The sequence below is a fragment of the Pleurodeles waltl genome, chromosome 10 (assembly GCF_031143425.1).
Source record: "Pleurodeles waltl isolate 20211129_DDA chromosome 10, aPleWal1.hap1.20221129, whole genome shotgun sequence".
Taxonomy (NCBI): domain Eukaryota; kingdom Metazoa; phylum Chordata; class Amphibia; order Caudata; family Salamandridae; genus Pleurodeles; species Pleurodeles waltl.
In genome coordinates this window covers 189,797,793-189,823,355 of record NC_090449.1, presented here as the reverse complement: position 1 = coordinate 189,823,355, position 25,563 = coordinate 189,797,793, and the positions used below count along the sequence as shown (strand labels likewise).

At 40.4% G+C, this 25,563-nt stretch overlaps 1 long non-coding RNA gene across 1 annotated transcript in view; it reads right to left on the bottom strand.

Moving 5' to 3' along the window:
- LOC138260734 (uncharacterized) overlaps positions 1–22,351 on the bottom strand; it is a 224,081-nt gene extending 201,730 nt beyond the window's left edge. Inside the window, exons 1-2 of the long non-coding RNA XR_011198948.1 lie at positions 22,263–22,351; positions 1,387–1,442 (exon numbers count right to left, since the gene is read on the bottom strand). This is a non-coding gene — a long non-coding RNA (uncharacterized lncRNA). The remainder of the gene's footprint in view (positions 1–1,386; positions 1,443–22,262) is intronic.
- Positions 22,352–25,563: the final 3,212 nt, after the last annotated feature.

The following is a 25,563-nucleotide window of genomic DNA, read 5'->3' as shown; positions in this document are numbered from 1 at the left end:
TCTTTCTTCCTTTTCCTTTTTATGTTTTCATGTCCATTGATCTACATCAAATTCTGTTGAGGAATAATAAGTGCTGGTGCTCAAAGATGACCACAGATGGCCCCGGCTCAAATAGCAATGCATGGAGTCTGAATTATTAATTCTAGTGGCTGAATCTGTTTTTCTCAGTTCTAATTGTGTGGTGGAAATACACAGACCATGTGCCTTTTTTAGGTTGAACGCACAAGCACTTTGATCTGTTGTAAGTATTGTGGGCTTTTAACCACGTCCACCGCACGCCCATCAATTTCACTCATTTGTGGGCTTGCCTTTCAAAAACCCCTTGATGTCACTAGTAAATGGTTTTCGTTTATTATGCCTTGGGGTGTTTTTGTTACTGCCTTGCAGACTGACCCTGTTACATGGATAATTGCATTATTGCTGATATGTTTGACTGTGAGCAAACTTCTTTTTCCTTTTGTGTCTCTCCTTCGCGCTCATTCTCGTGGCGCCATGGCACTTTGAACCGGCTCCCTTAAGCCAAATAATGTTTTTCTTTTCATTTTCTGGTTCAGACAGCCCTATAAGCGTCATTTTTTTACTTTCATAGCATTCTTTTTATATAAATACCTGCAGTTCCATCCCCAGCTCACACTTAGATACGGCAGTATTCAAGCCACTCAGTCTAGTTGGCTTTGCAGCTATTAAAAGTGCACAGGTGGATTTTTTATTATTTTTCTAACCAAATCGTTTTATTTGTTATTCACCATGTTTATGTTCATATTCAGTAATCATGTTCAAATATTTTTCAGACACATTTCCTAAAACGTGTAGCATTATTTGTATCTGGATGAGTGCGGAGCAACAGTTTGTTTGAAGTTTCAGGTGCTTACTGCAGCAGCACTGTGAACTCGAGGATCAAAACACAGGCACAAACACAGAATACTTCATAAGGACACAGGTTGCATGCAGACATGGCACAAATAGACAGGGTGAATTTGTGCATGTTTGTGTTTGCATGTGTTAGTCATCTCAGTGTTTGAGAAAGAAGGCAGCAATGGTGGAGACTGGTTCATTTTTTGTCTCCACACCACCAATGCAAATTTTCATTGCAAAATCTGACATTGACTTGACCAAAACTGCAAGCCCATCTTGAGAGTGCCTGAACTCTCGTATTTTGCTGCCTATGAGCTATGACAACAGCTAAAGCTCTACCAAACAGATGTAACAAGGCTTAACATTAAAGCCAAATGGATTTTTTTAAATTGACATGCATTCAAAACGGAGTTTCAAAATTCATATGTTGTTGAATATATTTTTTGCTGTATGGCTTGAAGGATGTACTCTCTGCTACTACTAACAGCCCTCACCATATTTTCTAACTATACAAAATGGCAATTGTAGTACCTGAGTCTTTCTGCATCTCTCTGGGAACAGCTGAAGAAAGACAGCTTGCTTCCAATCTAGAAGATAAAAAAGAAAACAAAATCACTTTTTAGAAAACTACAAATGATGGAAATTTGATTTTTTTCTTTTACAGCAAACACACATATAATAATATTAACATGAAGTAATGTTCACATGCCCATGTACTGTTTAATTGCCATTTGTATCCTGGTTGTAAAAATCACATGAGTGACACTAGGCAAACATAGCCTCTTGTGTGTTGTTTGCCATGGTGCATGAAATAGTGCCTTACACCATGCCTATTCAGTATACCTAGTGATAGGTATACAGTGATGCACTGCTAGAAGTCATGCAGCAACCATAGGTTGTGCTACATTACTAACCATTAGCGTGTTTTGCTTTAAATGCATAAATGGTGCAACTTCTCGAGATGAATAATGAATGCTGCGTACTCTTCAAAAGAACTTACAATTGATGAAGCTATTATATATAGGCTATTGCTTTAAATTTTAGCACAAGGTTTAGTTACGTACAGTATACATATTTATCACCACAACAAATACAATTGTCCTTTACATGCCTTACTAACCCCAAGTAATTTGTCGAAGTATGGAGGCTTAAATATTTCAATAGACTGTTCTTAACATTGATTCTGCATGTGGTTTGCATGTGGTTTGGCTACAAAACAGAGAACTGTGTTTTTTCCTGTTTAGCATCTGTTTCCTGAAAGTCTTTTAAATGCAATGAAGGCTGCTGCTCCTATCGCATTGCTTCCTCATTCCCTAGTCAGAGTGTAGTACTTGCTAAAGTAGGGTCACCAACACCTTTCTTGTATAAAGACCTACTGAATGCTATATTCATCTTAATATGTTGATAGTGGCTTAATTCTTTCACAGTATCAGCTCCAATAGTGTTTCCTTAGTGCCAATGACCATTTCCAGCAGGATGATGATTTCATCCTCTTTGCCACAGTCTATGGTTGCCAGAGTTTGAACAATGTCCATTCACGGAGAAAAGGAAGCCTCATTGCAGCGGGGACAAAATATTGAACACCTTGAGCATCCCAACAATCAAACAGTGTTCACCGTAAAATGCCTCTATCATGCTAGTTAATAGGATTGATGAAGTAGTGTGTCCTATATGATATATTACCCTAAAGACATCCATAAAGGCACAGGTCATCTTTCTTTTTCCCAGTCCACTAAATACAAATGATTCTGCTAAATTATGAGGCTGGGGTCTTGGATCTTATATAGTTATTATCCTTTTTGGAGCCGGTGAAATGCATAATGAAGGCAGAGTAAATTATACTGATACACATTTGTAAGATTTGCAGCTAGATCCCCCAGTTTTGCCATGACGCCCGCCATAGATGCTGCTAAGAGTTCCCTCCAGTACCCCAACACTTCCTATTCGAATGGATCTAAACTTGCCTCCAATCAACCAGATCGCTGCTCTTAGGCCTCTGTTGTTTTGGATTCGCCTATGGTCACTAGATTCTCTTATTCCCTATAGATGCGGGCTAACTTACCTGACGGATACCAACACCAGCTCAAAAATTAAGTGGTGTGCTTATGTGGAACGGACCTTTGTATCACTTGGCTTGGGGACATAATGGAAGGATCCGTTATCTATTCCAAAAAATGCAACGCAGATTCTGAAGGATGAATTTTGGTTTAATGCTCAATTTACACAATTGACTGCAGTCTCATCATCATCCATGACTGGCAGTTACATGGATACATTATTTTCTCCACATGTACGTGCATTGTATATCAGATTTAGGATAGGCTCTCTTCCTTTGCGCACCCTAATTTACAAATGGTCTAATCCAAGCTGTGGCTCTAAGATGTGCCTGATGGGTTGCGCCAGGGAAGAATCCATAACCCACGTCCTCTTCCAATGTTTTGCATACCATAAACAGAGGGCTTCTTGGATTATTCCATTATGTAAAAAAATGGGTTTTAGGAATTGCCTATCGGCTCTGAGAGTTTTTAAGTCTGATCCATCTGTTTTAGTGGCTTGCTGTTTGGCAAAAATTTTTGAATCTATTTGGCATTGCAGACTGAATATGTTAAGAAAACATGAAAAAATCCAACAACAGATGATGGGAGTGGTCATTGATGAACTTACTCGTGAATTTTAATGTATGCATGCACCTATTCTCTACCGTCAAATGAATTTTTCATGTTTTATATTCTTATATGTCTTAAATGGAAACGTTTTCTATTTTTATCTTATTCATTGTTTTTAGTTAGGTATATATTTGATCTATGATATTTATCATGAAAAAACTTTGCATTTTTGCACGATTTTATGATATGGTACGAATTGTTATAGGGATAATGTTCTATATTCGAGGATTATTACATATAGTTTAATGTTTTATATTTGAGGATTTTTATACATAGCCTGTTTTCTTGTAAAATTGTGAATTTGTGGTGTGCTTTTATGGTATTTATTTTTACAGAAATAAAGCTAACTTGGAACTTGATACACATTTGATTTGTGTACATACATGATAACCATCAAGTGTGACCTCACCTTTGGAAAGTAGGAAGGATTGTAAGGCACAAGAAGAGAGTGGTTCTAAAACAGAGACAGTTTTGTTTATAACCAATAGCTAAGCATGCCAGGCACCTTAAGGGTTAATGATTCCTATATTTGGCCATTCAAATATTAAAACATCTGTAATGTGATAGCCAATGTTAAGTGAAAACTTCTGACACCTGAGATGTGGTTACAGACTTCTTGTTCACAAGTGCTGTTATTGTTATTGAAAAGTATATAAATAAATAAATGGCTAAATAAAAAAAATAGTTTTTTGTGCACAATTCTCAACCGTGTTTGGCCTTGGAATGTTCATGATTTGATCCTGAAGTTCTACACATTTGAAAGAGCCTACTAGCCATGTTTAGGTCTCACTTTTTGACCTGTTGTATGTATTCTGTGGCTTTTAACCATGCCCATCATTTTCACTCTTTTGTAGGCTTGCATTTGAAAAATCCTTGATGTCATTGGTAAATGTTTTACGTTTGTCATGCCTTGGGGTGGTTTTGTCACCACCTTGCAGACTGACCCTGTTGCATGGATTATTGCACGATTGCCGATATACTTCAGTGTGGGCAAACTATTTTTTTCTTTTGTCTCTCCCCTTCATGCTCCATGGTGGCTATGGTGCCACTGCACAGAACAGGGCAAAATCCATTGGCAGTAGTGAAGCACTGGTCACACTGTTCACACTGTTACCTAATCAGTGTAATTTCTTTTAGCTCTCTCCGTCACACTCCATAGCTTTCACAAAACCACTTGTAATTGATGAATGCTTTACAAAAGAAAAACAGAAATCCTCAAAGTGGCTCTCCAAACACAGTGGGAGAGTGGATACTACAATATTCACTGCACTCGGGAAACTAGCGACATAATGCTTTGCTACCCATTCCTATTAGAAAATATTTGTGCTCATTAATCAGGCTGTTGTTGTCCTAGGACAATGGGACCACCACTTAAACTTTTATTACAGAGTGCTCCTTCTGTTTACCTCACCTTTGGACCCCCACACTAGGTTAGTGGGAACTCCAAAATAATAGCCGATCCCACCATTGTGCCATTTTAAGTTCTCTCATATCTGAACTTTTGTTTTACAGTGGAGAGTAGTTTGTGTTTTAAGGGCTTTGTTTGTAATATCATTGCAGTACACCTGTTAGCTCAGAAAATGTGTAAGGCACTATTCTCTCTAGGGGATAAATATATGGTTACATCTCATTACTTTCTGTCATTTTCTTTTCATGAGGTTATGCCTTCTAGGGCTAACTATATGATTAAATGACAATGTTTCTTAAAATGCTGTTTTAATTGTCGTGTCCTCTAGGGGCTGTTATGAGCATTACAGTCAACATACTACAATATTCGCAGGCATGAAAACTCACCCCATAATGCTTTGCAGGTTATTACTTTTACTGGGAACCCCAAAATAATAACCCCTTCCACCATTCCGTGTCTTTTTAAGTGCTCTCATGATTGTAACTTTTGTTTTATAGCTGGGGGAAGTTTGTGCTTTAAAGGCCTTGTTTGTAATTTCATTGCAGTAGGCCTGCTAGCCCTAAAAATGTGTAATGTGCCATGCCTTCTAAGGGCTAAATATATGGTTACAGTGCAATACTTTATTACACTTTCTTTCATGTGGTTATGCTCTCTGGGGGCTAACTATATGGTTAAATGACCATGGGGGGCAGGGCCACCGACCACGGGAGCACCGCCAACAGGCTGGCGGTGCTCCCACGAGCATTCTGACCGCGGCGGTTCAGCCGCGCTCAGAAGCGGAAAGTCGGCGGTCTCCCGCCGACTTTCCGCTGCTCGGGGGAATCCTCCATGGCTGCGGAGCGCGCTCCGCAGCCATGGGGATTCTGACACCCCCTACCGCCATCCTGTTCCTGGCGGGTCTCCCGCCAGGAACAGGATGGCGGTAGGGGGTGCCGCGGGGCCCCTGGGGGCCCCTGCAGTGCCCATGCCCATGGCATGGGCACTGCAGGGGCCCCCGTAAGAGGGCCCCGCAAAGTATTTCAGTGTCTGCCATGCAGACACTGAAATACGCGACGGGTGCAAACTGCACCCGTCGCACCCCTGCAACTACGCCGGCTCAATTCTGAGCCTGCGTCCTCGTTGTAGGGGCATTTCCTCTGGGCCGGCGGGCGCTCTTTTGGAGAGCGCCCGCCGGCCCAGAGGAAATGTTAGAATGGCCGCCGCGGTCTTGTGACCGCGGTGCGGTCATTTGGCGGCGGAACCTTGGCGGACGGCCTCCGCCGTCCGCCAAGGTTAAAATTAGGCCCCATGTTTCTTACAAATGCTATTTCATTGTGGTGTATTGTAGAGGCTGTTCTGAGCATTACAGTCTAATGCCAAAAGTTTATTTCTGATAAAGGTTTTTATTAGGTTTACGCAATAATTGTATATGTTTTATTAACCTCTCCTTATTGCAAATATGACCAAGATTGCGGCCAATTTAACATCCTTATTACAATATAACTGTTTGAACAATCTTGAAATATTTGGGTGACCCTTCTAGTTTATTTCTCGTTACTCCTCCATGGCTGTCTTGTGTCTTTTCTTGGGAACTGTGTTAGCCAGCCAGCAGCTCTGATGGTGGGGTGGTGAAAGTGGTATCCATGGCAGATTAAAATTTGAATGGTAAATGGCAACATTTTCATTTTTAGTTGCAGATGGAGAAAGAAGGTAAATAGAAGTGCTTTATTCATATGTAGGGCCTCAAGAATTATATGGCAGGAAAAGTCCAAATTGTGAGGCAATTTTGACCAATTTATGTGGCAAGAAAAGTCCAGTTATGAGTTTACAATGCCAATAATTCTACCTCAAGCAAATGCGAGACCTATTGCATTCCAAATGCTTGCCATTAAAGGGGTCATCCAGTGAATAATTTCACAATTCACCTCAAAACCCCAGCTATCATCAAAGAAGCATTGTAGAAGGCTTAGTGTTGGTGATTGTTAGAGTTGCACAACTGGGCAAAAAAATCTTCCTTTACTCTGTGTGGCCCCCTTAATGTTTCTGAGTTTGGAGATTCACAAGCAAGTCGCCACTAAGTCAGAAGTGTGACACAACTACTAACAGAGAAAGCACTGTTAACCAGTCCATATATCACCTGCGATCATGTCTAACACGAGCGGTATAATTCGGCAAATTCCACCCTCATGAGGCAAAATCATGTTGACTTTCACATGTGTACAGAGGAGCATATATCTTGATGGTACCTTTTTGCGCTATAAACAAGTAGAAACGTCTTTGATGCATCTGCTTTTTGATCGATGTAGGCCACATTAAGATTGTAGATGCTCAAAAATTATTAGCTGGTATTCAAAATATAATACCACATAAACAAAATGTACAATTTCCAAGGATAAGGTAGAATTGTGCTAATGAAAACATTTTGATCTAATGCCGTACCAGGGCGAGCAAAAATAAATAAATTGTGACAAATAGGAATTTCCACAAAGTAGCAGAAAGTAAAACGTGTCACAAAGCTAGTTTGTACATGCACACTTTATGCACATTTTGTCATGATCCAGCCCTGAACCCCACTTCCTGAAATTATCTTTTCTTTGGCATTTGCACTGATAACAGTTTTGACTACTAAATGTCTACACCTGAGTGCCTAAATGCTAATGATGGTGAAGCATAGAAACCTTTCATCGTGTACTTTAAACTATAAAAAGTACTGAGAGTGCCAGGCACGAGAAACGCATTTGGTGCACCTGCGGAATTCTAAAATTGTCTGTTTTTAATGCATAATTGTTTTAGACTAACAACTTCAAATCTGAGGCTTATGTTTTGAGTTTAGAAGAATGTGCACATAATGTAATTAGCATCATATGGAAGAGAAAAAAGAGGGGAAATGTGTAATATCTACCGCTGGAGTTATTTTAGTCACACAGATGGCTTGATTCTTTTTTTTAGCTGCAAGGAAATGTGTGAGTAATGTCCTAAAAGACTTTAATCGGCACTTGACATTTAAAGTGTTGATCCACTGAAGTTGAGTGATTTCAAATTATAGCATGGATGGAGGCAGTGTATAATTTAAACCCCTGGAGGGCTTTTCCATTGAATTAACTTTTTGGGCCACATTTTCTTTGGGATTCTTTCCAGTAAAGTCTACGTTTTCCACTGCAATTTCAGGAAAATTGGCTAAAAAAGGCATAAGTGATGTAGGCATTGACCTTTCACAATAGAAAATAATTTTCGATTTCCCCAACAAGCATTCGAGTTACTTTCTGCATACATTCCCATTGTGATTGAACCAGCCTCATAAATACGTTCACATTTTGATCAACTTCTATTACGATTTTGGACCCGGTAAACTGGGATTAATCAAAAATGCAAACCAAAACACGAATCTCAATGGCGTGTCAAATAAATAAGGCATTCTTAATGTTGGGGTATGTTTGACAAATGTAAGTGCCTTGTTTTTCTAACCAAACAATAGAATTTCATTCAAGGACTATAATGGCAATGATGCCTTTCAAGGTGGCTCGAATATTTCTCTGAATTTCATTTTTTTCTCATCTGCAACGAAAGGAGTTCATAGCAGTTTTCACATAATCGACTCTCTAAGTTATCATGAGGGTTTTCTTTAGAAAAAAAAGAAACTGGCCAAATCAAAGTAGAAGAACAGTAATATAATTTGCTGGTTCTACCATAGAGTACAATTGCAAAAATATCCATTCATCTGGCTCCTGTGGCAGTGGGTGGTAGCAGGTCTGGTCAACCCTCCTTATGCCAGCACAAAGCCCTACAGGTTCCGACCCATCTCCAGGTAAAGGAAGAGAACAAGGCTAGTAAACACCAAGTCATATATGTGTAACAACTGAACCATTTCTGTTGGATTTGCAAACTGCTGCCAATGTCCCTGTGGATAGCCAATAGCTGTTGCTGATGGGTAACCTACCGCTCAACTTGTAATGGCAGACAATGTGTTGAATAAATCTAGTATGGATAGGAAATTGGACAAGAATCACATCGGAAAGTTTTCCATTCACTTGTGTTACAAAGTCAGCAGGAGCAATGCTATAGTTGTAGCGCAGTTAGTATTGTGAATTAAGGGGCATATTTAAGAGCACCTAGTGCCACTGGAGCATCACTTTTCTGGACGCTCTGGTGGCGCTATGTCCTGTGTCGTACTTACAGCGTGGCATTAAGTCAATTTTTGTGGCTTGACACCACCTTGTAAATATGGCCGCTTCACATTCAGCACTTTGCGTGGAAGGGGCGTGTGATGGGTGTTGCTGTGGGCGTGCCACAGCAACACTCATTGCATTTTGATGCTGCCTCAGAATTACAAGTTTTCGTGAACCTGAGGCAGTGCCAAAATTTAACGCCACCCCAGGGGTGGCATTAGAGTGGCACAACAAGGAGAAATGCTTCTTTCATCTCTCCTTGTTTTTTTGCTCTTTCTATGTGTTCTGCATTTTGCAGCACTCATTGAAAGAGCAAATCACCATTTAAGATTGTTTTGTTCAGGAAGGTGTTCCTTCCTGCATAGAAACAATCTCCCCCTCAACACAGCCATCCTTACACTACGGTGCAAGGGTGGCTGCTTTGGTGCACAACAGCAAATTTAGTGCCACGCAGGGGGAAACACAGGGGTGCGCCGTATTCAATTAAATACAGCACATCCCTGTGTTGTGAAAAAGACGGTGCATGATGCTGCCAAATTTGGAGCAGCACCACGCACCATAATTTTCCATTAAATCTAGCCCTACATTTTTTGTTTGCATATTACTTTGGTGTCTTTTGACACCTCCACATGTGATTAAGAACTCAATCAGTGAAACCAGATGCGTTTGGGAATGTCACATTTAAAGCACATTTGTATAGAGGAAAATGGTAATGGAGTGGCCAAAAGGAAACATTTCTATGTCAGCTTCCTTAGGAAATTATGCTCTCTGCTACAGATAAGGCAGATTGACACATTTACATCAAACTTTGCACAAAAGTATCACTTTCCACAGAATGCCTTCTTTTTGTGGTTTACTGTAAATTCATTGAGTAATATTTTTTCAAATATTGGTTTTTGATAAAGGGTTTGTGGGCTTTAAAAGATTTAAGAAATACCTTGGCCCTTAAAATTGTGGGCATGGAACCTCCCAGTTCTGCCTATCACATTTGAATCCTTCATGAAACATGGTTAACCAGTGGAAGAGATAGAATTCATCCAAACATATAACCTTGCAATTTTCTCACTATGGAAATTCTTTCATGGAGAAAAGGAGAGACATGGAGACCAAGTCTGAGTCACAAATGGAGGGATAGCCAGGTAGAAAGGATGATCAGATAATTGCTTAAAACTACAGTGGACTATACACTTTTGAAGTCCTGAATATCAAAAGCATCAGAAAATGCAATTTTTTTGACTTTGTAATTGATCAATTTCTCCAAATATAGATGTTTCAGTGAATTTACAGATTTGAAAACAAGCACTGGCAATCACAAAAGGTCTGGCTTACAAATTAAAGTGCCTTGTATCACTGATGGGTTCAGGTGCTCGAAAGGCGCTAATAAATGTACTCTGTCTCCTATCACACTCATGTACCATTCATTCTTGTGTTCACCCTCAACCACAATAAAACACACACAAATTCAACATCATGTGCACTTAAAATAAAGAGTATACAAGTAGGAAAAAAATCCTCTTGGTTTCTAAACACACCTGACAAATGCTTGCATAACAACACTCAAAATAGCAGTGGAAATCTGTATTGTAAACTGCCAGCTTTTGTTTTAAAGTTTAAGCATGTGTACCACATTTAGAACTAACGTGTTGAACATCTTGAAATTGCAAAACAATGATACACTATGGACAACAATGTTCCATAATAGCCTTCTGATTTAAAAGAAGTGGCCACAAGAGATATGGTGCACTTCCAATAAAATGACTGGCAATACAAGTGACCCGTTTGCACTGCTTGGAGAACTGTAGTATTATCTTAAGAAATATTAAAATAAAAAGAGGAGAAGCAAAGAAATGAAAAGGGAGCTATAAAATAAGAAAATGTAAAACTAAAAGATTGCCCAGTATATGGATGTATGTATCATTTAAGGACATTCATTGTTACAGGTCCTGACAGAGAACTAACAAGACATTCAACAGGAATTATTAACATACAAATCTTCTCCCCCTAGGGTTTTTCAAAGATTTTGTCAAAGATGGTAACCAACACCAAAATCCTTCCCTACAAATGTAGCATTTTTTTGCATTTGTGTTATTTGTAAAGCGCATTCAGACCAGAGGTATTGAAGCGCTAAGCATGTAAAGCGAGGCCAATGCAGATCAGAACCTATAATGAAAACAACTAAGTCTGCAGATGCTTTCGAAATAGCAGAAGTGAGATCACCCTAATTTTGACTGGGAGCAAGTTCCATAACTTGGCTGCAGCCACAGAAAAGGCCCTGCCTCCCCATTTAATTATTTTGCTCCTCCAAGTCCATGCCAGCCGAAGTCCAGCTGATTTTAGAGGGCAGTTGGTAGCGTACCAATTGATGGCTGCTTGCAAATATCCTGAACTTTGAGGATGAAGAGTCAGGCTAATTGGTTTAAAGATGATGCACTTCCTAATAGGTTGCCAGTACAGTTATTTCAAGCCTTACTTATTGGAGGTAAACTTAGGTATCCTAGCACTAGCCGTGAAGCTGCATTTTGGATCATCTGCAGTTTATTCAGGGATTATTGGTTTATATTTAAATATAAGGCATTACAGTAGTCCAATCTAGATATAATAAGGACCAGCCCCATCGTTGCCCTTATTTCTTGTGGTATAAATGGCAGATTTGTTTTTAGAATTCTAACCATCCAGAGAAAGGTGCTAATAAATGTTTACCTGTGTGTCAAAAGTTAGAGCTGGGTCACAAATAATCCCAAGATTCTTGGCTGCAGAGATAGGAGTGGGTAGGGTCCCACATGTCTTAGGCCACCAGTTGTGATTCCAAATGGAGGTGTTTGCCCCAAAGGTGATGACCTCTGTTTTGTCCCCATTCATTTTCAGCCAGTTATGTCTCATCCAATAGCTGATTTCATTCATGCAGGATTGAAACCTGTCAGTTGTAATATGCACATTGATTTGAAAGAAGACCATAATTTGGGTGTCGTCAGTGTACGATGACACCTGAAAGTTGAAGGATTTCACTATTTTAGCCAGAGGAGCCACATACAAAGTTAAAAGATTGGGACTAACAGATGATCCCTGAGGAACTCCACAGGGAAGCTGAAATGGAGCTGATCTGTAGTCTCCACAACTAACTGTCATTGTTCTGTCTTGGAGGAAAGTCTCCAGGATTATCAGAGCCAAATCCCTCAGCCCTGCCTGATGTAAGCGATGTGTCAGAATCTGGGGCGAGATGGTATCAAACGCTGCCAACAGATCCAATAGAAATATTATGGCACCACCTCCCAGGTCTACCTGTTTTCTGATTGAATCTGTGATGGGGATCAGAGTGACTCCGTACTATGATTTTTCCAGAAACCATGTTGGGAGGTGTCCAGACAGTCATGTGTCAACAGAAAGGTGTGATTTCCAGGATTTTGGCATGGAGAGGCAGGAGGGGAATAGGATATAAGTTTTTGCGTTTGCGGTCTTCTGGGTCACCTTCTGGTGTTTTATTTTTGATGGGCATGATTATGGTCTCTTTCCAGGTGGCTGGAAACACACCTGAATCCAGAACCTCTGCGAACATTGTCTCCAAGGGCATTGCAATAGATTCACTTACTAGTTATAGCACTCTGGGCGGACAAGGGTACCTAGGGGTCCCTGAATGATTCACAGATAAAATAGAGTTCATTGTGCTGGACTCTAGAGGTGCAAACTTCGCTAGAATTGTGCCGACACCCGCTCCATCCCTGATACTGGTGCCCTGTACCCCTAATCTATAGCTAGAGGTGGGAATTCTGATTCAATCTTTAAGATTTTGCCTCTACAAAACTCTGCTACTTTATTGCAGAAGAACTCTGTGTTTTCTAATTCCTGAGAGGGGGAGGGTGTGGCTAAGGCCTCTACCATTTTAGATAATTCTTTGGGGCTATTGCCTGTACTTCTAATTTTCTGGGAATAGAAGCTTGATTTAGCAACTCTAATAGTACATTTGTATGTCCTCCATAGCTACTTGCGCTTTGCTTTTTCTAGGGGTCCAGAGTCTGGTTTCCATTTTCTTTCCTGTCTTCTACATAAACTCTGAAGTGCCTTAAGATCATCAGTGTAACAAGGGGCTAATGCTCTTTCTTTCAGTCTTCTTTGTAACTTCTCTCAAAGGGGCAACTTTTTCAATTGCTTCCCTTATCCAACAATTGATCCTTGTCCCCCTTCTAGCCTCTCCTGATGCCTCTCTAAAGCAGGGACCAAGTCTTCCTTTTTATTACACCCCAATGTCAGCTATGAATGTTGGAACTGTGCCTGGGGTATTTTACAACTCCTGTATCTAATTAAAAGGGTGACAAGACTGTGATCTGACCACTCTAACTGCTGGCATTCCCTCCCTCCATCCAATACATGTCCTGCTAAGCGAGTGTTCGAGGTGACCATTTGACTCCAGCCAAAACAGGACATAAAGACAAAGAGGGATTGGGTGTCCTGTCCTCCCTGTTCTCTAGTTGGAAGTTGAAGTCCTCAAGGATTAAGCACTGATCAGTCAAAGTAAAAAGGCTCAGTGATTCGAGACCAGTCATATAGGAATAGCTTCTTAGATCCTGGTGGACTATAAACTAGAAGACATTCCAGCCATATCAAATTCCATTGCCTCAGTTTGAAGTAGCCCCCTTCACAGATGTAAATAGCAGCAGAGGCTATTTTTAAATATGATTGCCCCCCCTTCTATTTTGTCTGTCGACTCTTTCCACTCCATATCCGATGGGCATGGCTCTAAGAAAATCAGGATCACAATCCTCTCCAGCCCAAGTCTCTGTCAGAAACAGACAATCTAGCCTAAGATCCAAAATGGCTTCCTGTATTTCCAGACTATGTTTAATTAGGGAACAGGCATTTATCAGCCCACATCTGAGAGTGTCCTGTGAGTCCATCTGTCTCTTTTCAGTGGGCACCCACGTAGGAGACTCTTTTAGCCCAGCTGTGGGGTTCTTATAAGTGTATTCTCTGGTGCCTGCAGCTCCAGGTCCATCCATCTACAGGCTGAAGAGCGGCCACCTCCATGTCCCACAACAAGGTCTGGGGAAATAGCTCATGAGCTGTGCTCTTGAGCTTGTTGTCGGGAGACATGTCCAAATTTGTTGGCAGTATCTCTGGCCCCCGGACCCAGTCAGGTATGGAAGGGCGCAGACGGGCTTGCCTTGGATGTGCCAGTGGCTCACCTCCTTCCTGCATCCGTGGCCCTACTGGCTTAAATGCTGGTTGATGGCACATGAGGTGCTGGGGGTGTGGCCCCAAAAAGAAAAACTGGTCAGCATTCTCCCTTCCATACCAGTTCCTCTTACATGATCGCCTGATTTAGATACTGGGCTCTAAGAGGCCATTTACCCCCAGTGAAAGAATCAGAGAAAGCAGAGAAATGAGGAAGAAAGTCCTCCATTCACCAGCCCTCTTCCCGAGCTACCCCTCGTGTGCATGCCCCCAACAGAAGTATGTTCCACACATGTAAAATGTAAAAAGAATAGCAGCAGGCATTTTAAATGTACAAATATTCATTAATAGAAAAAGGATAATATGTAACAGTTAATTTAACAAAATACCTATCTGTAGGCTTTAATACAAAGAAATTATGATCCACACTTAAGTACCTATTGACTTTAATATATACATTTCACAATCAATATGTTAGGCCTACTGCATTACTGCATTCGTCAACACATTTAATCTCTTTGTAATAACCATATCAGATTTATGGCATTGGAAATATACGTTTCTAGTGAATTAATCAGATGTCTAATTGCTATCATTGGTTTGGCTATTCCGGGTAGGAATTTCAACCGGAAATAAGGAAGTTCTTTGTATAACTGGCTAGCGAGACAGCCCTGATGAAGTTATAGGGATACACCCTAAAACAACGAAACACCTGTTGGCTAAAGACTGGATAAAGGCTAAGAAAGAAGGCTAAAAGAAGAGGCCAATCTGGCCAAAAACATTACTGCTTACAATGGTACACTGTACTGCGTTGTGTACTGTTTATAGTGTGCCTTAAAAGGCATATGCACCACTGGCAAAGATGGACATTCACACAGGAAAGAGCAAGTGGATTGTGACACAACACACTTATAATATTTGAAATTCAATAGCATTATCAAATTCCTGTCCAGCATATTTCTTGATTCCTGTTAGTTAATGTTGATGTAGGAATAAAGAAGTAAACTTTCAAACACATTTTTCATTGACATTGCTTGTGAGGCAAAATAGTTATTAGGAGAAATTGAGGTGAACATAAATAATTGTTTTGGAGAGTTCCATGTGAAGGAGAATGAAGAAAGCACACTAAACAAATGAAGGAGAAATACAACAGATTTGCACTAAAAGTAATAGTCCTATTTACAGAGGTTAATATACAGATACAGCATAATTTGGAAAAGAATAAAGCCAAAAGATATCATCACAGCACTCTCAAGGAGAATGGCCTTTAGTGCAGCTCTGAATTCAATTAAAAATCCTGCGAGAAAAAGGATTCCATTAACGGGGAGCAAGTAAATAGAATGGATGTAAACAGGATGGTGCACAGGGGAGATAGATACTGTGAGAAGGTGGAGATTCACAGAACACATGACACATGTAGAAGTTTATCTAGGTAGTTGCAATCTAGGTCCGACCGAAAGAATACAGCGTGAATTGGTTTAAACACTGTGTTGATTTGTTAAAAAAATGAGCACTGTTACTACATGATGCCCAATCTGTCTGCTTAGTGCAAAAAGTGATAGTGAACTGGTGAAGGATAGAGAGAAGATATTTATAGGACAAAGTTGAAAAGCTTAATTATAGATGAGAATGCATACTCTGAAAGTCTTGCTACTAAGTTTTTGGAATAGTTCAGTCCCCTTATGACTAAATAGTTGATGGCTGAATGGTATTAAATTCAGCGTAGAACCTAGATCCATTTCATAAATGGTATAAGGTTACCTAAACTGTGTGATCCATGAAGATGTTAAATCATATGTGATAGTATTGGGGCACTTAATCAGATATCCCCTGGAAAGCATCATAAATCCTGCCATACACACTCATGCGACTGTATAATGAAGTACATGTACTTGGGAAGCACTATACCTGGCCTCACATATCCTCCTAAGGCTGATTGGGGGTCCAAATTTGCTCTGCTGATGAAGTCCAGAGATCACAGGCCATATTTAATAAGGAGCTGCATTATCATTGTGTCACACAAGGTAATGCAAGACAGTGCAATTCCTTAATTCATATTTACAAAGCCAGTCATGGGGCGATTTGCAGCGCTTTGTGTGACTTTGCAAAGAAATTTAAGACAGCTGCATGCTCTGCTGTACATCACTTTTCTTGCTGGGAGGTGTTCTATGGGCGCAGCATGGACGTTCCTGTGCATCCGCCATAAAAGTCAGAGTTTGTTTTTGAAAAAAATAATCAGTGGCAAAGATACCCTTAGAGTTTTATCCCGGTGAATTGTGGGGCATTAATTTACTGTTCAGCACTGCCAAGATTTCCCTGTGGTCCCAAAAAGGAAAATAAATTGCTGAAATGTGTGCCCTCGGAAGGGCAACCGGGCTGATATCCATTGGCCAATGGCCCCAAGGCCATTTGGCCATCAGCCATTTGGCCAAAGCCAAAGGTTAGAGCTAGAGATGGAGGAAAATTGCAATTGCCTCCATTTTAAACTGGGGTTCTGCGACATTAACTTGTGGAGACTTGTAGTTTCACCTTCCATTTCTAAATATGTATCTAGTCTCACAGCATGCTTTGTGTGGTTTTCTTAACAAAAGAACCGGCTCAAAGGCTCCACTTAAAATGGGATTTCTTTCAAACTATGTTCATTCAATCCAAAGTGATGTGGTTTCTAAGCCAGCTTGCATCTATTTGCTGGACACTGAGTAACATCTAATTGTACAGCTGTGTTTCTGTAAACTGTCATATTTCTTGAAAAAAACAGTTAAAAAGTTGACTGTCCACCTGTGTGTTTGGCCGATTTTTGACCAACAGAGACTCCAGCTACCTCCACAGGATCGTGTCTGTAGAAGTACCTTATGTCACAAGACAGAATTTGTGCAGCACGGAATTCAAGATATTAAAGCAATTTTCAATCATTTTAGTTAGCTGTATGGGTGCTACACTGTTAGTGTTCCCACAAACTATCATCTAATAGGCCAATATTCACTTCAGCTCCGTGGTACACTTTCATTAACGGCTAACCAAGCCCAGATCATTTACAAAACTATACAAACAATACAACAATCATTCATCCACAGTTAATCTTGTGAAATACTGCCCTTAAAAGGCTAAGCCTATCATGATCAAAAGAAGCGATCTCCAGTCTTCCAGGCTTTAGGCCTTTGCCAGAAGAGGCTGCCATTGGGGTCTGGTAGCTTGGAAGTATGGGAAGTGGTGGTGACCTTTACCAAGACCTACTTACATACCCAACACCCTTAATTGGCTGAATGACTGGAGGTCTGGAGTATAGGGGACGAGGGCATCTCTACTGGTTTTGTGCTGCAGACCTCAAAAAGGGTTAAAGCCTACCTCCATTTAAGACTAGCCACCGATGCAGAGGATGGGATTACGTGACAATGGGGCCTGGTGGTGCAGGCGTGTGATATTCTCAGTAGGTGATTGGCCTCCTGCCAGGCCCAGGCGGTGGCTGCCAAATCTGTGTTTGAGGTCACTCTCGGAGCTTTGATCAAGAGATACAGGGGCTGGGTCATGAATGCAGGCCATTCTAAGTGTTTCCAGACCCAGGGCTTGACTGGCCATAGCGGGCATCAGGCATTTTCAACATTTTCCCTGGAGGCTGGAAGGGTGGGGGCCTTTTTTTAGCAGTGGGGGCCGGTTTTGTTACTGGGGCCAGTTTTTGCTCCTGTGCTGCAATATCCCCCCTCCGGTAACAAAGGCAGCAGTACTTCGCACTTGCACCCCCACGCCCCATCTCCTGATCCGGGCACTGGTCGTACAAATTTCTCAGGGCTGCGTTGTGTTCAGTCCAGCCCAGTCCAGAACGGTGATTCCCTGCCATATTATGAATTAGTCATAACCTGGGAAAGGTGAAAGGCCAGGTGATAGGTGGCAAGGTGAGGAAGCCGGAAGCCCCAGCCATTGTGTCAGACCAGAGTTCAGAAGCTCGGGTGCGTTCCTTGTGTCCCATCCAAATTTATGTCTGGATGGCTGCCTAAATGGGTGCCTGGAGGATTTGGGGAATCCAAAGGGATAGCATGCCAAAGACATATTAAAAGTAGAGGGTTATAGTAATTTTCACTGTTTGCACTCTCCCCCATAGAAACAGATTGAGGTGACACCATTTCAGGAAATCCCATTGCCTCTGGAGTCTTTTTGTGAATTCCTGAGATGTGTAAATGAAGACATTTTAATTAAAACCCGTTTGTTTAATTCAGAAGGTTCTCTGCAAAGAGGTTCTATTGCTTCAGTTAAGGAACATAAACACAGTATTTGCACTTTCATCCAGACATCATTAACATAGATTCCATTTTCTTCCCTCTTCCCCATACCTGTATTTGTCATTCAGCAGACAAAGGAGTAAGGATTAACAGTATTAACCTATAAGTAATTATAGACCACTGATACATAACAACTCACCTGAGCCAAGCCATTAAATCTGACAGTAGTTAAAATAATCGTTTTTTTCCCAGAGTCAATCTAACAAAACAAACAAAGGTGGTCTCAGAGTGTGAGAATATTTTTTGATTTAGGATTATCAACTGCTTACTTAATCTGTATCACAAATGTTTTGCCATGATTCAGATAATATGCAGCTTCAAACAGAGTGTTGGAAATATTTAAAATACATTAAGATTAAAAAACCAGCACACACTGAATTTCGGTGACTGTTTCATCACAAAGAGGTTGAAACAGGAAAAGTTTATACATTGGTTGATTGTTGTTTTTGACTTTCCTGGTTATGATTGTCTTTTTTTAAGTTTGTGTTTGCTCTTTTTCATCAACCTATGTAGTGTTTATAAATCACCCTCATGACTTCGTTAATCGCTACTTAAAAAACTGACAATGTTGTACACAAAGTAGCACACTCAACTAAGGGACACGAAAACGCACTCCGTGTACCATAAATATGTGTTTTTTGTGCCCCAGTAAAACCAATCCCCAATAAATACATATATAAAACATAATGCAAAGGCAATCAATACTCTAGACAAATGTTGTTCCAAGTTTACCACATTTCTCCGATTAAGCATAGAGGGGTTATAAATCCGCAAATGCCTATTTATCCACGGGCACTCTCAACTCACACAGCCACTGCTAGGCAACATTAGGGACATCCATGACTTTCTACCGTATGTGCACATACAAGTAACACATACAAGCATGCATGACCTCACATGCAGCTTACAAGGAGGCATTCATGCAGTACAGAAGGGGCACATGAAGGAAGACAAATTATAAACAGGGCATGACACATAGGCAACATACACAAATGCATATGCAGCTGTCACTATAGGCACATATGTGGAGGCAGATTATAACCGTGTATGCACAAAATCCCTTTTAAGGTATTCCTTTAGGGAAACATGAAACACATTTGGATCTGGAGTGTACAGACACCTTAGCAAATACAGATTTAATAAAACTTTATGGTGGTGAGGATTCTGCCATTTGTGTGCAATTGTAGACTCTTGAAGCTTGCTGTTTTGAAAAGAAATAAGATTGGAGGCACACTTGACACTGTTAATGTTTTATATGTGTAGATCGTATCTGGATACTGGAATCGGAATAATCTTTTATCAAATGAGTAGAAAAACACCATTCAGCAGGCCTGCAATTCTTTCAACATAGCAAAAGCACGTCTTAGAAGTGAAAGAACTAACAGTTAGGAGAAGGAATGCTGTAATTTAAAAAGGAATGCATTGACACATCGATAGTGAGCTGAATTATTTTACTTCCATGCATCAGCAGCACACTGAGACTTAGCAGTTCTACAGTATGTCTGATTAAGGAGTCCCATCGCTTTTAAATGAACAGTAGTAATGTTGCCTTTGCGTTATACACACAGTGGCGGCCTGTAGGTCTAAAATATGGTGGAGCACTATGGTGCCAAACTCACCATATTTGAGGGCCCCCCCGGTGCAGCACTTCTCCCCCACAGTCCACCAGCAGGAATGGAAGAGAAATGAGAGTAGCTCCAGGATTGGTGGGAGCAGGCTAACCCAGCGCTCATTTTGAGGCTGGGAACCTGTGACATCAATCCCCCGGCAGTTTGACAGCCTGAGATTGCTGGGTCTACAGTGTGCATGTCGGGCTGGCTATAGCTGGACAGGCAGCCAACCTGACATGCGCGCTGAAAGTGGCAGAAGTCATCCTGCAATTGCAGAATTCACCCCGCGCCATGCCCTCTTGCTCGTGCTGTACACAACGTGAGCTGATGGCAAAATAAAATGACATTATTATGCCATTTTAGTTATTTGTGTTTGCCTGCTGTGCTCACAGCAGGCGGGGCAAAGCTCCTCCGCTCCTTAGGAGGAAACGCCCCTGTCTATACAGCTTTTGCTGTTTCTCACAGCTTCCATACTTCTCAGCTGTAGACTTCATGTTTGCTAATGATGTGTGCTGTCTTCTTTATTTCACTGTGTTGATCCTGTTTCAATAGTTTGCACCCTATTCTTGAACTTGTCTCATCTCTGGAGTATTTATGGTTCACCATTTTTCTTGAATGGTTGCATATATCTTTCCACAGCTAATATCAGGGAACTATTTTATATTTATTCAGCATAATTTGTGATTTAGCGCTCCAAGGGATAGCGTTCCTGCTCATTTAGTTTCCCACCCTCTCTATTTAAATATGCAGAAGGTGCTCCAAAAAGGAGGGGGTCCAAGCCACAAACTTCCTGTATGAAATGCCTTATTTGTAAGCGTGGGAGCTTAACCAGAGGACATGGACCCTAGTCCTCCAAGAGAAATGCACTAGTAAGGAAAAGGTAAGGTCCCACTAGGTGAATGAAAATAATTTATGCTTGATTGTCATAAGTTCAGTGACGTTCAAGGAAGGAACTGCAAAGAGAACCTTAGTTGCTCCAAGTCAAGTTTTATTTTGGAAGACAGGTAACTCCCGGTTGAAATGCAACAAGGTGGGTCCCACAGAAAAGCAGAAACTCAGCCAACACGTGTTTCGCCGCACAGGCACGTACGCCAGGGCTTTCTCAAGGCTGAGAGAGAGAAACAACATGCAACTAAAAAAATGATACATATTGTATTGTAAAAAGTTGTCAAAAAGGAATGCAAAACCGAAGTGGGAGTACCCAAGGTCCGTGAGGAAGACCGTGCAACGCAAAGCATAACATTTCATTCCAGAAAATACTTTTTCCCAAGTAATTGGTGATCCAAGAGAAAAGAAAATTTGAAAAATTATTAAAAATTAATTTAAAAGAAAAATGTAGCCATTGCAGGCTGAAAAAAGTGTATTGAAGTAAGTGAAAAGAGAGACGAAAAACATGCAAAAATCACCTAAAAATTGTTATTGAAAGTGCGTCCGGGAAGAAAAAGTATGTGCTGCAGGAAATGACCTTAGAACCATGTAGATATTGCTGGTGCATAAAATGAAGTAGAGATGGAAGTGTATTAGAGTTGTGCTTGTGAGTTTTTCACAGGAAAAAGAAAATATAATCAAAAGTAGGTTTGTAACAAGACAAAAAATGCAACATACCATACTGAGTAGGCAATATTCGTTTTACAGAACTAATCAGTTGTAAAAACACTATTTCATTAGATAATCTGAAAAATAAATATATATAATTGACATATAACCAATTTGATGCTAATGGAAGTACCATAAGTAGTCAACATGAAATACATTGAAAGAAAGAAACAATCAAGGTAATGGGGCCTCTTAATAAATGACTTACTGAGAAACAATATCTGGTTTAAAACGAGTACAGTGGACTTAACAAGGAACGTGAATTGGCCCAGGTATGGGTAACCTCACCCGAGAAAATATTGTGCAAATTGACAAAACTTAACATAACCATAACTGTTAGGGAAAGGTGTTATTAGCCATGACAGAAGTCAAGCAAAATCTTATAACCCTGTTAAAAATAATGCAAAAATAAAGTGCTCAAAAAATGTAAATTAGATGGCCAATACGATTGTTTTTATGGGATAAAAAGACTTGCAACCTGACGCTAATTATAGATACAATTGGCATAGCGGAAAAACACTAAAACGGAGCCCAAGTCTCACCTTATAGGGGTCGGAGCGGGTCTAATATTCAAATATTCGCGTCCGTCGCCATAAATTTAAACGGAGGCGAACGCGCCGGCTTGACATCGCGTCTTATATCCAGTTGACAAAGAGATATGTGAACTACCTCAATGTTGTTAATGAGGTGTGGACACAAAAAAGGGACTAAGAGTACAAGGCATCTTACCATGCCATATCCAGTAAGAGCGGCACCATCTTGAATTCAAAAAGGGAGGCAGTGCCATCTTGTAATGGTGTTGCCTTCATCAATAATGACGAACGACAAAATGAAGAAACAGAAAAAGAAAAAGGGAAAGTATGAGGCAGGACTAATGTAATAATAGAAGAATAATAATAATGGTGAAACTACCTCTTGAGGTAAAGTGGGATCTAAAGCAAGCCTGTTTATATAGGAGGCTGATATGCCTAGGTGGGCCATGTAAAGAGAAGATAGAATCAATAAACTCCTACTATGCTCATTGTTGTCATTGTAAAAAACCCCTACCAGTGAAAAAACGAAGAAAGGAAAACTGAATAAGGAACAGATACAATTCAATGTACAAAATATACCAATATGGTTAAAGGAAAAATAAAGGTTGGTATAAGCATTAGGCTACTAACTTAGAATCACAAAGATATTATTTATGAATGCAGAAAATAGGTGATCCTAGCTGACACTGGTAATCACCAAATAATGGTAATATATGAATGGCACTTTACATCAGCCAGTAGTCCCACTCATGATCTTTATTAAGTCCATTATGCACTGTGTCGTAATGAATTATCAGTCGGCTCTCCTCCTGGCGCAGTCGTACAAGTAAATTACCATCTCTTGGTGATGCTGTGATTCTTCGAAGACCACTGAAAGTGAACGTGCATGCATGAGGATGAAATTCAATAAAGTGTTCTACTAATGGTGCCTTCATATCCAGTTTCTGTATGTTACGGTAGTGTTCTTGAATCCTAGTTTTGAGTGGGCGAGAAGTGCTGCTGATATAAGTTTGCTGACAGGGGCACCATATAGCATAAACAACGTTGGAGCTTTCACAGTTTATAAAGTCATAGATATGACAACATTGCTCATTGATAGTGATTGTTCTAGATTTTGAACGGCCCAATTTACAGATAGAACAATTGCTGCAGTTATAAAAACCTTTTGGTTTTGAAGGTAAAAATGTGGTGGATGGCTTGGCATGGAAAAAGGATGAGCATAATTTATCCCTTAAGTTAGGAGCCCGTCTGAAGCTTATTTGTGGAAAATTAGAAATATGTTTATTAATGGAAGGGTTGTTCTGTAGTAGGTACCAGTGTTTTCGTAGATGTTTCCGGATAAAATGATGGCCATTGTGAAACTCAGTAATGAACCGAACAACAGAATTCTTACTGGCCTGCTGAGATTGATTTAACATCTTGTTATGGTTCATATCTCTCAGCTTGTCCTTCATAGTGTTGAGTGATTTTGGATTGTAGCCCCTGGCTGTGAGTCTCTCAGTCATTTGGGTAGAAATGGTTTCATAGTCCGATGTGTAGGAACAGTTCAGTCTGGCTCTCCTATTTTCACCTTGAGGAATGTTCCGAATAGTACTGGGAGGATGACAAATGGTAGCATGAAGAATTGAGTTGGCCGCTGTATGTTTCCGGAAAAACCTAGTCTGTAATTTGTTGTCTTCGATGAAAATCAGAAGATCAAGATATTCTACTGATGAGCCAGAGATTTGATATGTAATATCAATTCCCCAACTGTTGGGTACTAATGTCTGTAAAAACTGGTTAAGAAGGTCTTTCTGGCCTTGCCAGATTAACAATATGTCGTCGATATAACAACCCCAAAAAATTATATGTTGTGAAAGATGCTCAGTTTGATCATTCCAAAGCCAAGAGTTTTCAACCGCTCCCATCAGAATGCAAGCATACGGTGGTGCAAATTTTGCCCCCATCGCTGTCCCTTGAAGTTGCAGATAGAATTGACCGTCAAAGAGAAAGTAGTTGTTTTCTAGACAGAATTTCAACATTTCCAATATCATTGAGTTTCGTAGCATGTACTGCACTGATTTGGTGGAAAGACATTTTCTTACAGCTTCTATGCCATCACTATGTTTAATAGATGTATAGAGGCTGTCTACGTCAATTGTAACAAGGAAATAGTCTGGTTGCCAATCAATATTTTGTAATTTTTGGAGAATGTCTTTAGTATCACGGATAAAGTAGGGTAAATTAGTCATAAAAGGCTGTAGCTCCTTGTCAATTAGAGTTCCCAATTTGGAACAAGCTGAGTTTATGCCTGATATTATTGGTCTGCCCTTGGGTGGGTGGCCTTTTTTGTGTATTTTTGGTAGGAGATACAATGTAGGGATAGTGGCAACTGGAGATAAAGGGCATTTTTTTCGTTGCTTGAAAGCGTTTGACGAGAATGCCAATACTCCAAAAGGTCAAACAACCTTGGTTGGATTTCGGCTGCTGGGTTGTGAGAAAGTTTTTTGTAGCATGTCTTGTCCTGAAGGTGTCGATAAGCTTCCTGCAGGTAGTCATGGGTATTAAGAATAACAATATTCCCACCTTTGTCAGCCTCTTTGATAAAAATTTGACTGTTTTTTCTCAGTTGTGATAAAGCTTGTGCTTGCTGTCTGTTGGGGTTAGAAGGAAAATGTTTTTGTTTTTCACAGTAACGTATGTATTCACGGTCAAGGTCCTTTAAAACAGCAGTCGAAAATAAGTCAATGGAATTGCCTGCCGGGAGGATAAGGGTGAAAGTAGATTGAGGTTTGTTAGTCAGAGGGGCGGTATTGATTAATGTCAAGATCTAGTTCCTTTGCTATTGAAGAGAGTGGGAGATCAGGTTCCTCAGTGTTAGATAAATTACGTAAAAGACCAATATCTTCAAGGTCTTGGACTGAAAAATCATTTGAGCTTGGCGAGTGGGATGATAGAGGGGGAGAAGGGGAAAAAGTGGAAAAAAAAGATTTGAATTTGAGATGACGTATGAATTTGAAAAAAACAATTTTGGTTTGCGTGATATTCCAATGGTTGGTGGGAGAAAAAGAAAGACCTCTATTCAAAATGTGTTGATCTGTTAGAGAGAGTTCGTGGTCAGAGAGATTGACTATCAATTGCTCATCAGGTTTCATGGTCTTGTGATTTTGCTGCAAGCTCTCGTTTGTATGCCTGATGTACTTGGTACTTCCATTGAGGTATCTGGTGGTTTTGCTCGTATATCTTTTAAGGTCCCCAGGCGATAGCGCCATGCCTCTTCGGAAAAATGTACTTGGGGTCTACTTGGTCTATTTAAATATGCACTCCCACT